Here is a 14520-nt window from a genome sequence, read left to right as displayed (position 1 = left end):
TCACAAGTGACAATGCCTATTGACCTTAAAATTGTAGAATTAAATTACTGGTTGGACCATATAAATCTTATGTGGAACTACAGAGAACCACAAGTGTCTGACTCTTTGGCAAGTGTCTCAGTATAACTTATGGCAGTGGATCAGTAGAACAGGAATTGGCAGAAACACTATAAACCACACAAATACTGTTAATAATAAATACGGTGGCTTATGAAACCTGGTCGGTAGCTTCTCTTTCATCCACACAAGAAGTGAAATGAAGTGAAAGTTGCTCAGTAGTGTCTGACTCCTTGCGATCCCATGGACTTATATCACCCAAATAAAAACACTACCTTCTATTCCTGACTTTTTTATTTGAAATAATCAGTGCTTACAAGTCCTATGTATAATATTGCAGTTAATTGTCTGAAAACTGCTCATTATAGGTTAGGTAGAAACAAGCAGATTGAATGGTCTGGGTCAAGTTGGAGCTAAGGCACTGAAACTGAAATAAAAGCAAGAAAGCACTACTAAGAAGACAGATGACTACACAGAGCAAGACTGAATTACTGGATTTTTGAGACTGAAATCACACTACACTCAGTATCAATAAATACATGTGTCAGGCACTGTGCTAGGTGCTTTTCTCAAATATTTGAACAAGGTCACTTAGGAAAATTACACTTTCCCTATATTTACACATAAGAAAATATTTTCAAACAAAATATTTCCAAAACATGAAGAAAGGCATTACTCAAAAACTATCAATAAATGTGTGATACAATGGGACCTTGCTGTCCATTCAATCTATATGTAATAGTTTACATCTTGCATAGAAATGCAAGATTTTGTGTATTGATTTTGTATCCTGCAACATTACTGAATTTGTTTATTAGTTCTAAGAGTTCTTATATATATTCTTTTTATATTTTTATATACATTCTTTTTTATTTATATATTCTTTTTTAATATAAATTCTTTTTAATGTTGGGCTTCCCTTGTGGCTCATTTGGTAAAGAATCCGCCCGCAATGTGGGAGATCTGGGTTTGATCCCTGGGTTGCGAAGATCCCCTGGAGAAGGGAAAGTCTACCCACTCCAGTATTCTGGCCTGGAGAATTCCATGGACTGCACAGTCCATGAGGTAGCAAAGAGTCGGACACGAGTTTGTTTATCAGTTCTAAGAATTTTTACATATATTCTTTTTATATTTTTATATACATTCTTTTTTATTTATATATTCTTTTTTAATATAAATTCTTTTTAATATTCTTTTCCACTATGGTTTACTCTAAGACATTGAATATAGTTTCCTATGCTATACAGTAGGACCTTGTCCATTCATTCTATATGTAACAGTTTGCATCTACTAACCCCAAACTCCCAGTCTACCCCTCCCCATCCCTTCCCACCCCCTTGGCAACCACAAGTTCTGTTCTGTGAGTCTGTTTCTGCTTTGCAGATAGGTTCATTAGTGTCATATTTTAGATTCCACACATAAGTGATATCATATGGTATATGTCTTTCTCTGACTTACTTCACTAAGTATGATGATCTCTAGTTGTATCCATGTTGCTTTAAATGGCATTATTTCATTCTTTTTTAAGGCTGAGCAAGTAGTATTCTTTACACATTCATCTGTTAATGGACATTTAGGTGGTTTCCATGTCTCAGCTATTATGAATAGTGCTGCTATGAACATAGGGGTGCAGTTATCTTTTCAAATTATAGTTTTGTCTGGATATATGCCCAGGGATTGCTGGATCGTATAGTAATTCTATTTTTAGTTTTCTAAGAAACCTCCAGAGTATCTTCCATAGTGGTTGCACCAACTTACATTCCCACTAACAGGGAACTATGTTCAGTGTCCTTGGACAAACCATAATGGAAAATATAAAAAAGAATATATATATATATATATATATATGTACAACCAAATCACTTTGCTTAACACTAGAAATTAACATTGTAAATTGACTATACTTCAATAAAGTAAATAAATACAAAAATCTAATGTGCAAGAAAGTGAAAGTTACTCAGTCATGTCCGAGTCTACGCGACCCCATGGATTATAGCCCACTAGGCTCCTCTAGAGTCCATGGAATTCTCCAGGCAAGAATACTGGAGTGGGTTGCCACTTCTTTCTCCAGGGGATCTTCCCGACACAGGGATCAAACCTGGGTCTCCTGCATTGCAGGCAGATTCTGTACTCTCTGAGCCACCAGGGATTAAAAATAATTAAGCCTATGCTTTTCACTGGAAGGGATGGTTTTTTTTTTTTTTTAAACAGGGGAAACATTTCAGCATAAGGACCAAAGACTTTAAATATCTTGTCCCATTTTAGAAAACAAGAAATAGAGCACCTTTCTTTAATTAGTATGACACAAACAGGTTTTAAATCCACTTTTTTCTAGACAACCACATACCAGGCAGTCAGCAAAGAGTTGAGAGAATGAGTGACTATTTTAGCCACTTTTTATTTATCAAAAAAAAAAAAAAAACCTAAAATACCTTGCAATGGATTTCTGAATATAAAACTATTGAATATATAAAGCAAATTAGGACACAAGTTTTGCTACCAACCATTAGAGTAAGATCAACACTGAGACAGCATAACCTCCTCTGACTACAAAATAGCACCGCTGAAACAAGATTGTTCACTCATGATAATACAAGGAATTCAAGACAAACTTACCTTGCCGAAAAAGCCATAAAAAACTGAAAAATGCTTCCTAGTTTGGTGAGAAAACATCCACTTTGTAACCATCTATAACCCTTTTGTAATCATTAGCATTCAGAGGATAAATATCATTCCCTCTCCTGTTGGTTATGGCACTTGAAAAAAAATTTTTAAACAACAGGTACACTATGAGAGGTACATAACAGGCAATGACACAGTAAGAATCTACTAACGCCACATATAAATCACTCCTTCTCTAAACCACTCACAACAAATTTTTTTTCTCATTTTATGAATGCACACAAAAGAAATTCCAGCTACTAACCACATTAAAATGTGAGTTATTTGCTGAAGACTTGATAACATTGAGGGAAAAAAAGTCAACATTCTTGCCAAGTGAAAGCATTAAAAAAAAAAAAAAAAAAGTCTGACTCTTACAGCTACCTTCAAGGTAAAATTAATTATTAATTGGCAAAGCTTGGACATGGAATGATTGCTATCAATATTTTAATACTTTGAGTGCTAATTTCATTCTCACCATCGCAGTTTGTCTGCTGAAGAAGCAAGAGAGGGCTGTTTACTTTCAGTGAGGTTTGCTATAATGATCCCCTTAAGAAGGCTGCCAATATTTTGAAATGCTTTGAATCTTCCTCTTCTTGAATTCCTAATATTAAACAAACTGAAAAAAAAAGATTTGCATTTCATCCACACAAATGAACAATTCTACCATTCTTAGATTAGATTGCTAATTTCTGAATGAGACTAATTCTTTAATTCCCACCCACCAGTGCTGCAATTCACACTGGTAAGGCTTGTGTTTTATCACAAAAGTTTTGTGATCACTTGTAAAACTTGAACTTTGAAATTAGAAATTTAATTTACCAATTACCTTAATTCACCCTAACCCATCTCTAGAGCCAAGCCTGCAGAAATGCATAGGTAATATTTATCATGTTTCAGGTTTCAGCAGAATGATGTAAAAGAAACCTTAAGGACTGAGGAATGAATATGTCACAAATAGGACATGGATGAAGAAGAATTAGGAGCACTCTGCTTTAATTCCTCAGGGTCCACAGTCCCAGAGGGAAGAAAGGGTCTTCTGAACCTAGAAATACGAGCTCAAGAAAATCTCACGTTCAAGGTGACCTCCAATTTGCCTCAGGGATAGAGACACAATCCTTAACTGCTAGTACCAAGGCTCCAGGGCAGATAAGAGGAGAGTCAACAGAGGTTTGGAATTGCCCAGGGCATTTAAAGCTTAGAGGGGCTGTTCTGGGGGACAGTACACGCTAGAGAAGAGTCACATTGTAATATACATGTGGAACCCTGACAGTGTAGCAGCCATGTCTCAGGCAAATCTGGCCCCAGATTTGCCCTCATTTTCTATTTTTAACAACATACTCCTCTGCGTTTTTATATACCTTCCTGACCTCTTTTTTTTTTTTTAGTCGCTCAATCGTGTCCGACTCTTTGCGACCCCATGGACTGCAGCCTCCCAGGCTCCTCCATCCATGAGGTTTTCCAGACAAGAGTACTGGAGTGGGTTGCCATTTCCTTCTCCCTATGACTGACTACTTCAGTTTTACACATGATGCTGTCTCACTTCAAACAGCAGCTGCATCTGATCACATTACTCCTGTAAGCCCTATGGCCCACTACAAACCTAGGTATCTGGCCAGGTAGGTAGGCAATATCTTGGTCAGCCACTGCCTGGAAACTGACCATCCTTCTCAGCTCTTACCTCTTTTTCACTCACCACATGGAAACAATCACTAAATGCTACTGATTCTATCTTCTCAATAGATTTCAAATCTGTCCATTTCTCTCTCCTCATTGGCACACCAGCCTGGTTTAGGCTGATCTTGCCTCTTAATAGCCTCTTCACTCACTTCCTGAAGCAGTCAAATCCCCTTCAATCCTTCAATCCATTCATTCTCTGTACTGCAGGCACAGTGGTGTTACTCAAAACTCATCTCAGCATATCACTATACAACTTAAAATATTTTAGGGTTCCCCACTGTCCTCAAGATAACCATGAAGCTCTGTGTCATGCATTCAGGATTCAGTCCTCACTTATCCGATCTCATCTTTCACAAGCTCAACAACTTCTGCAGAACTTCCAAATGAAGAGACCCATGTTCTTTCTCACCTTTAAGTCTTCTCTGCTTAGCCTAACCTCTGCTTGTGTGACTAAACTAAATCTCTTCCAAGACATAACACGCCAAACTGATACAGTTCATTATATTTTATTCATAAACTAATTTTGCTTGTAATACCCTTATTCATAATCTATTTCTAGGAATTCTAATATTTATCAAGTACCTACTATGTTCTTGTCACTGTTAAACACATTTATTTGTATTAACTTATATAATCCTCAGAGCAACCCTATGAGTTGACCCAGTTATTATACAAATTTTATAGATGAAGAAACAGAAACACAGAATAATTAAGATGATACAGCTAATATGTGGAGGACCAAGACTCAAATCAAGATCATAATGTTCCAGAGTTAGCTACTAAACTTGACTGTTACTCCAGAGACAGTCAAGAAGAGCAAACTACGTTTGAATTCAAAATAAATGATGGCAAATATATGTCACCTGATATTAATAAATCTTTCAACTTCAGAGTTGAGGGTAGTTATGATGACTGGTCTGCAAATCTATGTAAGACTTACCTTTGTAATGCAAATATCACAACCCATTAGCTCAGTGCACACTTTACTAGGTGAAATTTTCCCATATTATGTCAATATTTTGAGCCTACTTCAAGAAACAATAAAGTAGAAATATCACACTATAGAATTATGCTGCTGCCAAAACTAAAACTACTTTATTAATGGTACAGAAAACTGAGGGTTCCTAATACTTTGATATCTAAAAACTGTATGTCATTTTATCATTTATAGTTTATTAACAAAATTAGATGCAGCCTTTTTTTATATTAACTACTGTACATTTTTCTGATGTTAAATCAATACAGTTCCCATTTTTCATGCAACAGAAATTTAGAAAATTAAATACATCAGACAAATGGTCATAATACAACCATGAAATAAAATCTGAAAGATTAAAATTATGACAATTATTTATCATGCATATTTGTGTCCTCAAATAGTAAAAGTCCTAATTGTTTACCTTGGGTTCTTCTAAGTATAAAAGTAAGTACAAAAGTAAAATATGGATTAACAAATTTGCTTTTGCCCTCTTCCAGAAAAAAAAAAAAAACACCACAGTAGCTCCTGGTACAGAATATGTGGTCAAATACTTGACTGATTTATGCCTGTAATAAGCTTGTTTAGTTGCTAGAATATCTAACACTTAACACTTGTAAGATGAATCTTACTTAAGAAACTATGTCTGGTATAGTTTGAGGATTAAAAATTATTTCAGGGTTGGGCTTAAAAATACAAGCATTTTTGAAATTAACTCAAAAAATAGTTTCAGCAGTGTAAAGCAAAACATCTTAAAAGTAATCTGTGTGTACCAGACTATCCATTGATTCACGTATTTATGGAGCACATACTATGTGTTGACTTAGCAGTAGTTGTTTGACAACACCACTGAATGAATAAGCCTTGTCTCTGTAGAGCTATGCTCCAGTGAGAGGTTATGCTATCACATAATGAGAATCTCAACATGGTGGGTCACCAATATAAAGTTAACTTGTTGTTTAGTTGCTAAGTCATATCCAACTCTTTGTGACCCCATGGATTGCAGCATGCCAGGCTCCTCTGTCCTCTACTGTCTCTGAGTTTGTCCATTGATTCAGTCATGCCATCTAACCATCTCATCCTCTGCTGCCTCCTTCTTCTCTTGCCTTCAATCTTTCCCAGCAAAAAGGTCTTTACCAATGAGTCAGCTCTTCGCATCAGGTGGCCAAAGGATTGAAGCTTCAGTTTCAGCATCAGTCCTTCCAATGAATATTCAGGGTTGATTTCCTTTAGGATTGACTGGTTTGATGTCTGTGCAGTCCAAGCAACTCAAGAGTCTTCTCTAGCATCACAATTCAAAAGCATCAGTTCTTTGGTGTTGAGTCTTCTTTATGGCCCAACTCTCACATCCATACATGACTACTGGAAAAAACATAGCTTTGACTAGACAGACCTTTGTCAGCAAAGCGCTGTTTCTGCTTTTTAATACACTGTCTAGGTTTGTCATAGCTTTCCTTCCAAGGAACAAGCATCTTTTAATTTCATAGGTGTAGTCACCATCCGTAGTGATTTTGGAGCCCAAGAATATAAAACCTGTCACTGTTTCCACTTATTCCCCTTCTATTTGCCATGGAGTGATGGGATTGGATGCCACAATCTTAGTTTTGTTTTGTTTTGTTTTTATTGAGTTTCAAGCCAACTTTTTCACTCTCCTCTTTCACATGAAGTTATCTAGGAAACTATCACTAAAATGTGTCTTCCTACCTTCCCTTGTCACCCTCCCAAATGCTGCCCTAAGTACAGCCTCCTATCATTCTCACTTAGGCCTGATCTCTAAAGGAGCTTCTACTCCAAATTATCCTTCTCCTTTAACCCTGATTTAAATTCCATTCCCTCCAAGCTCAGTTATTGGCTGGGAAGAGCCAAAGAGATGATTTGCATTAGGGGGTGTATGACTGATTATGATTGTTTTTTAGTAGCTTAAGTCATGTCTGATTCTTTGGGACCCTATGGACTGTAGCCAGCCAGGCTCCTCTCTCCATGGGATTTCCCAAGCAAGAATACAGAGTGGGTTGCCGTTTCTTTCTCCAGGGAATCTTCCTGACCCAGGGATCGAGGTTACATCTCCTGCATTGGCAGGCAGGTTCTCTACCACAGAGCCACCTGGAAAGCCCTTTCCTGGGTGACTGATAGCTGCTTGCATTTTTTTTTCTAATAGTATCTGCTAGCCCAGAGGAATGACTCACTGACTAAAAATTTTAGGCAATAACAGTGGATGCTAAGGGAAAGTAGGGTTATTTGGGGAAGAGGAGGTTTCTGAGTCCTGCAAAGACTCTCCTTAGCAATTTTTGCCTCTGGCTGTGCATAAGGTAGCCTTCATTGTTACGAAGAAACTGTTTCTCACAATGTTCAGCAAAACAAATTGTCCTAAGGGTGAGGATAAAGAGTGAAATCCCTAATGAATTAACAGGATAGAAAAACCAGAAAGGGCAGAGCATAACAACGTGAAATGAAACAAGCCCAGGATGATATTTCCACTCACTTGAAAATTACCCAAATATGCATCTGATATTTCATAGTCTTAACATCCTGTCTTCAGAACATCCCATAAATCTATTTCAATGTAACATCAGGGTCTTTCAATCCCAAGATTTTAAAGCCAGTAAGAGAATTTATTTAATGTCATAAACTGAAAGACTGCTCTATTCAGAGCATGGACTCTCTTCCTCCTGGTGAAAAATGAACAAGTGACTCTTTAAAATGTTGCCAGGTTGACAACGGTATTAAATCTCCAGGTTGCTTGGGCCTCATGAAATCATGGGATGGGTAATAAGTGTTAGACATGTAACAAGTCTGAGATGTGTCAGCTCCAAAAAGGAAGGTCCTTAGACCATCTTCACTGATTCCCATGTCTGTTTACCACCTTGTCAACTAACATAGCATCACTATTATGTCCAGAATTTGACTTTTCCTCCAATAAAACAAGTTAGGACAAAGTTATACACTGAGCATGGGTAACCACTGGATGAGCTAAGAGCACTAGCTGTTTTGAGATTCAGTCCTTTGCTCTTAAAAATAAGGCCCAGAAAAATGCTCTATTTCACGATGATAGTTTGTCTTCTACTTACAAATGTATGCTGATCTGAACAAACTCATGCTTTGTTAATAAATTAAATAAAAGTGCTTTTAAAATTCAACCACAATGAAACATTTCATCCAGACTTCATTATTTGCCATTTCCATGCCTCTTCAGAATTTCTGAGTACTCCCTCCTGTGTACCAAAGTGACAGGAGAAAAATCTGTTCCCAAGGTACTTTTAGTCAAGTAAATACTTGGAAATTCATTGTGTAGCTAAGAAAGCATATCATTATGGCCTTTTCAAAGATATTCGGTAAACATCCAGCATTGAGCAAAGTAGACAAGCTTTTTTAGAAAAGAGCAGAGGCCTACTTTATATATATATATATATATATATATATTTATATATAATTTTTACTGGAGTATAGTTGATTTACAATGTTGTGCTAGTTTCTGCTATACAATAAAACAAATTAGTTATCCACTGTTTTTAAGATTCTTTTCCCATATAGGTCATTACAGCACTGAGTAGAGTTCCCCGTGTTATACAGTTGGTCCTTATTGGTTTATCTATTTTACATGTAGTATGGCTCAGCTGTAAAGAATCCGCCTGCTATGCAGGAGACATGGCAGGAGCTGTGATTTTGATTCCTGAGTTGGAAAGATCCCCTGAAAAAGGAAGCGGCAACCCACTCCAGAATTCCTGCCTGGAAAATCCCATGGACAGAGGAGCCTGCTGGGCTATAGTTCATGGGGTCACAAAAGAGTCAGACACGACTTCATGACAAAAGCAAAATGAAAAATAAAAGCAAGTATATATATGTCAATCCCAATCTCCCAATTTCTCTCTCCCTTTCTTGTTCCCCTGGTAACTGAAAGTTTGTTTTCTACATCTGTGACTCTATTTCAATCCCACTTCTGGGCATACATATATCCAGAGAAAACCAAGATCCAAAAGGATACATTTACCCCAATGTTCATTGTAGCACTGCTTTACAATAGTGAAGACATGGAAGCAACCTAAATGCTCATCAACAGAGGACTGGATAAAGACGATGTGCTAGCACAAGGCCTAAATATGGAGATAAACAAGCAAGGAAGTGATCAATTACTCAAAATCTGAATTCTCAAATAATTTAGAAACCAAATGTGTTGCCTGGTTAATTTTATATTTCTGTAAAATCACATAGCCTGCTGGGCTGCCATTGAATGAGGCATGCCTGCATCTAACATTTGGATTTATCATCACAGTGTCTTCTTCCTCTAGAATTTATAATCAAGAAACAACTCTCTACCTTATGCTAAACTAAGGAAGGATTTGGAACCATTTTCAATAGAAGCAGAAAAGGAAGAAAAAAAAAGGGTAAGAAGAAATAGTGGAAGGAAGCAGGAGGAGGAGGAGGTGGAAGAGAAAGGGAGAACAGTAAGGATAAGAAACAGGAGGAGGTAAAGCCCCAGCTGGTCTGGGTAATGTTGGCGATAATTTGATTTTTGCAGTGTTCTCTAATCTATTGCTTAAAGTGAAGTTACTTTGCTGAAACGATAAAATTTCAAGGAAAGCCCAGACCATGAGCTCAGATACAGACTTACAAAAGGATAGAAGGCTTCAAAGTAAAAAATATGAACTGAGGTGATTAGAAGATCAACAAAGATCCAACCCTAAAGGTCGCCTGGGGAAAAGAGATGATGACAGCGATAGAGATATATAATGTTGACTATGATGGAAATCCCATGGACAGAGAAGCCTGGCAGGTTACAGCCCATGGGGTCCCAAGAGTCAGACACAATTTAGTGACTCCACCGCCACCACAACAGTGATGGCAGAGCTTATCACAGCCAGGTAAGCTCATTTGGGTCTCATAACTAGGCTATAAAGCAGCTCCCATTTTTGTTATTCCTATTTCACAGATGAGGAGCATAGAAGTAAACCAGATGAACAAGTTCACATAGCCAGTAAGTGGCAATGTCAACTTATTCATCTGGGAAGCTAGGTTACAAAGTTTTCATCCACTGTGTTAGTTTCCTTTAGTCACTGTAGCAAATTATCACAAACTTCCTGGATTAAAGCAACATAATTTTATCTCTCATAAATCTAGAAGCCAGAAGTCTGAAATCAGTATCACTAGGCTAAAGTCAAGGTGTGAGCAGTACTGTGCTCTCTTAAGAGTTTCTAGGGGAGAATACATTCCTTGCCTCTTCTAGCTTCTGTTCACTACCAGCATTCCTTGGCTTGTGGTCACATCTCTCCAATCCTCAAGGCCAGCATCTTCAAATCTCTTCCTCTGCTCTATCTTCACATAGCTTCCCATATATGTGTGCGTGTTTGAAGTCTCCCTCTGTCTCCCCCTATTATAAGGACACTTATGGCTATACTTAGGGTCCACACAGGTAATCCAGGATAATCTCCTTGTCTCAAAATCTTTACCATATCACATTGTAGAAACTCTCCAAATCAGGTAACATTTACAAGTAAGATAATACTTATAAGTTCCAGGTGTTAGAATCTTGTGTATTGGAGTAGGGGGAGAGGATTTTACAGTCTACCACACCCCTCTACTCTGCTTTAGTAATTTTCAATGGTTTGGATAATTTTTTTTTAAACCTGCATATATGGTTGTTGTACATAAATTAATCCAAAGTTTCCAATGTAGCAGCTAAAAAAAAATTAATCTGGAGATCATTTAGTTTTAAAAATTACATTAACATTTTGAAAACTACTTACTATATAACTTAACACTATTATTTAGGTCACTGAGTTGTCATTTGGAAACTCAAACTTGGATGAGGGTGACAGCTCTTAGGAAAACATTCTCTTGGCTCTATCCCTGGCCACTGAAATTCAATCAACAACTGCCAGAATAACACGTCTCCCTATTATCATGTAATCTCAGTGCGCAAAACTCTCCAAGAGCATCCCACAGCGCAGTACATGTGATCAACCGTGTCCTCCATCATCCAGCACCACCAATTCTCCACCCTTCCTATCTCATTATCACCTGTCCTTCAAAACAATCTCCTTTTGGGACTTCCCTGGCAGTCCAGTGGTTAAGACGCCATGCACCCAATGCAGGTGGCATAGGTGTGATCCCTGATCAGGGTATCAAGATTCTGCATGCCTCACAGCACAGCCAAAAAAAAAAAAGCCTCATTTTCTTTTCACTAATGGCTTTTTGTTCACTTGGGAAACCCATTCCCCTTTTCAAAAGTCCAAGTCCGTTATTTTCTATGAGCTTAAATAGAAACTTATGTCATGCAACAAGCATATAAAAGGATGGTTAATATCACTCATCATTAGGGAAATGCAAATCAAAAGCACAAGAAGGTATTACCTTCACATCCATCAGGATAACTACTACCAAAAAACAAAAAAACAGAAAATAACAAATGTCGGTGAGGCTGTGAAGAAATTAGAACCCTTATGTACTATTAGTGAGAAAGTAAAACGGTGAAAACACTATGTAGGTTCCATAAAAAATTAAAACTAAAACTTCCAGTGTGTGTGAAAGTCACTCAGTCGTATTCAACTCTCTCTGACCCCATTGACTGTAGCCCCCCAGGCTCCTCTGTCCATGGAATTCTCCAGGCCAGAATACTGGAGCAGGTAGTCGTTCCCTTCTCCAGGGTATCTTCCTAACCCAGGGATCAAACCCAGGTCTCCCACATTGCAGGCTGGTTCTTTACCAACTGAGCCATCACGGAAGCCACATGATTCTGCAATTTCTGGGTATATAGCCAAAGAACTGATAGTAGGGCCTTGAAGAGGTATTTGCATAGCCATGTTCACAGCAGCATTATTCACACTAGCCAAAATATGGAAGTAACCCAAGAGTCCATCAAGAGATGAATGGATATGCAAAATGCAGTATCTACATAAAAGGGAACATTTTCAGCTTTAAAAAGAAAGAAACTCTTTCGTCAGGCCCGTGGTGCCGGCAGGATGGGCAAGTGTCGCGGTCTTCGTACTGCCAGGAAGCTCCGTAGCTGCCGACAAGACCAGAAGTGGCATGATAAACAGGACAAGAAGGCCCATTTGGGCACAGCCCTGAAGGCCAACCCTTCTGGCGGCACTTCTCACGCCAAGGGAATTGTGCTGGAAAAAGTAGGAGCTGAAGCCAAACAGCCAAATTCTGCCATCAGGAAGTGTGTCAGGGTTCAGCTAATCAAGAATGGCAAAAAATCACTGCTTTTGTACCCAATGATGGTTGCTTGAATTTTATTGAGGAAAATGATGAAGTTCTGGTTGCTGGATTTGGTCGCAAAGGTCATGCTGATGGTGACATTCCTGGAGTCCGCTTTAAGGTTGTCAAAGTAGCCAATGTCTCTCTTTTGGTTTTATACAAAGGCAAGAAGGAAAGACCAAGATCATAAATTTTGATGATGAAAGCACGATAGTAATAAATTTTCATATGCCAAAAAAAAAAAAAGGAAAAAAACTTAGACACATGGTAGAACTTGGAGGAATCTTGAGGACATGTTAAGTGAAATATGACTGTCACAAAAAGACAAATACTGTATGACTCTACTCATAAGAGGTACCAAGACAAGTCAAATTCATAGAGGCAGCAAGTAGAACAGTTGTTGCCAGGGACTGAGGGCAAAGGAGGATGGGGAGTTGTTGCTTAATGGGTACAATGTCTGTTTTACAAGAAGAAAGAGTTCTGGAAACTTATTGTACAACAATGTGAATGTACTTAACACTACTGAACTATACACATAAAAATGGTTAAGATAGTGTATTTTATATTTATTTTAGCAGCATTTAAAAATTTTTAATGCAAAAAAATTAATTTACTTCATGTAAAAGCTTGTCCACCCCAAATCAGATAGATCTTCCCTCTCTATATTGTTTTATTATAATTGTAGAGATGTTTCAAATCAAGGAAATGGTGCCCTCTTAACTAGCTTTTCTTCTTCCTCCTTTTGTTACTTCCAAAGCACTCAGTAGGATACTTTTCACATAGAAAACTGAATTGTTGCAAAAGTGATCAAGTTAAACTGATATAAAATTATATAATACTTAAAAGCAACAGGAGACTGAACAATAACAAAATTGCCCAAAAAAAGGATACTGGAGGAATGCTAACGTAAAAAAAAAAAAGATATAAAAATGAGGATTTTTTTCTTCCATTATTTACCAATGATAAAATAGCAAGAAGTACTTGATAAACTTTCATTTATATGGAGATGCTTAATCTGTGTTTCCAAGGGAAATTTTGGTTAAATACAACAATTTAATGATACATTAATAGTTTAGATCAATGGGTCTCAAAATTGGTATGCATGAGAATCATCAGGAAAGTTGTTAAAGCAGTTTACAAGGCCTGACTCTCAGAAGTTTTGATTTAGCAGGTTGGGGGTAAGGCTTGAGAGTCTAAATTTCTATAAAGTTCCCAAGGAATACTGGTACCACTAGTTCAGGGACCACACCTTGAGAACATTGGTTTGGATCTGCATTTTCTTGATTACACTAAGGATGTCAAAACATGGGACAGGAAATATTGGTCCAAGACTGGGCTCCCACTCCTTGACCTTTATTCAAAGCCAAAGGAAGACCCTTTGCTTACCACTAGGGTCTTCCTTTCACCCAAATTCTTTGTTTGGGAAAAGTTGGGAATTTATAAAGAAATATAATATATTTAACAGTTTATGGCTTTAGTGGTATCTGGTAATGTCCTTCACTTTTAAAAGGAACTCAAAATGATGCTTCAGTTTTATCTCCTTGTTGAAATGAATGAATTTAAGAGAGAGAGGATTTTAGATCAGAACAGCGACACCTCTGGCAAGGATATAAACCCATATCCCTTGATTCCCAGCAATGGATTATTTTTCTATCTTTATGGCTTCTAAGTCAGAGAGCATACATCTAATGATGCCTTTCTTAAAATGACCAGCATATCTAAAATAAAGATGATGATAATATCAAAATATCTTCAGCAAGCAAAAATAATTAAATTCAATTCATAGGTCAAATGGTACATGAAGTCACAACAATTGGTGCATAAATTTTATAGAATATGCAGAATACATGGATATTATAATCTGTTGAAATCTGTATAGTTGCACCCATACATATACAGCTATGATTTAAGACAGAAATGCTACATACATCAATGATTTTTCAGTTCAT

At 37.4% G+C, this 14520-nt stretch overlaps 1 pseudogene; it reads left to right on the top strand.

Annotated features, from left to right (window-relative positions):
• The first annotated feature begins 6241 nt into the window (after positions 1 to 6241).
• On the top strand, positions 6242 to 12817 carry LOC122691909 (annotated as a pseudogene).
• The last annotated feature ends 1703 nt before the right edge of the window (positions 12818 to 14520 follow it).

Source organism: Cervus elaphus, chromosome 4 (genome assembly GCF_910594005.1).
Source record: "Cervus elaphus chromosome 4, mCerEla1.1, whole genome shotgun sequence".
NCBI lineage: Eukaryota > Metazoa > Chordata > Mammalia > Artiodactyla > Cervidae > Cervus > Cervus elaphus.
This window is presented reverse-complemented; position numbering and strand designations above follow the sequence as displayed.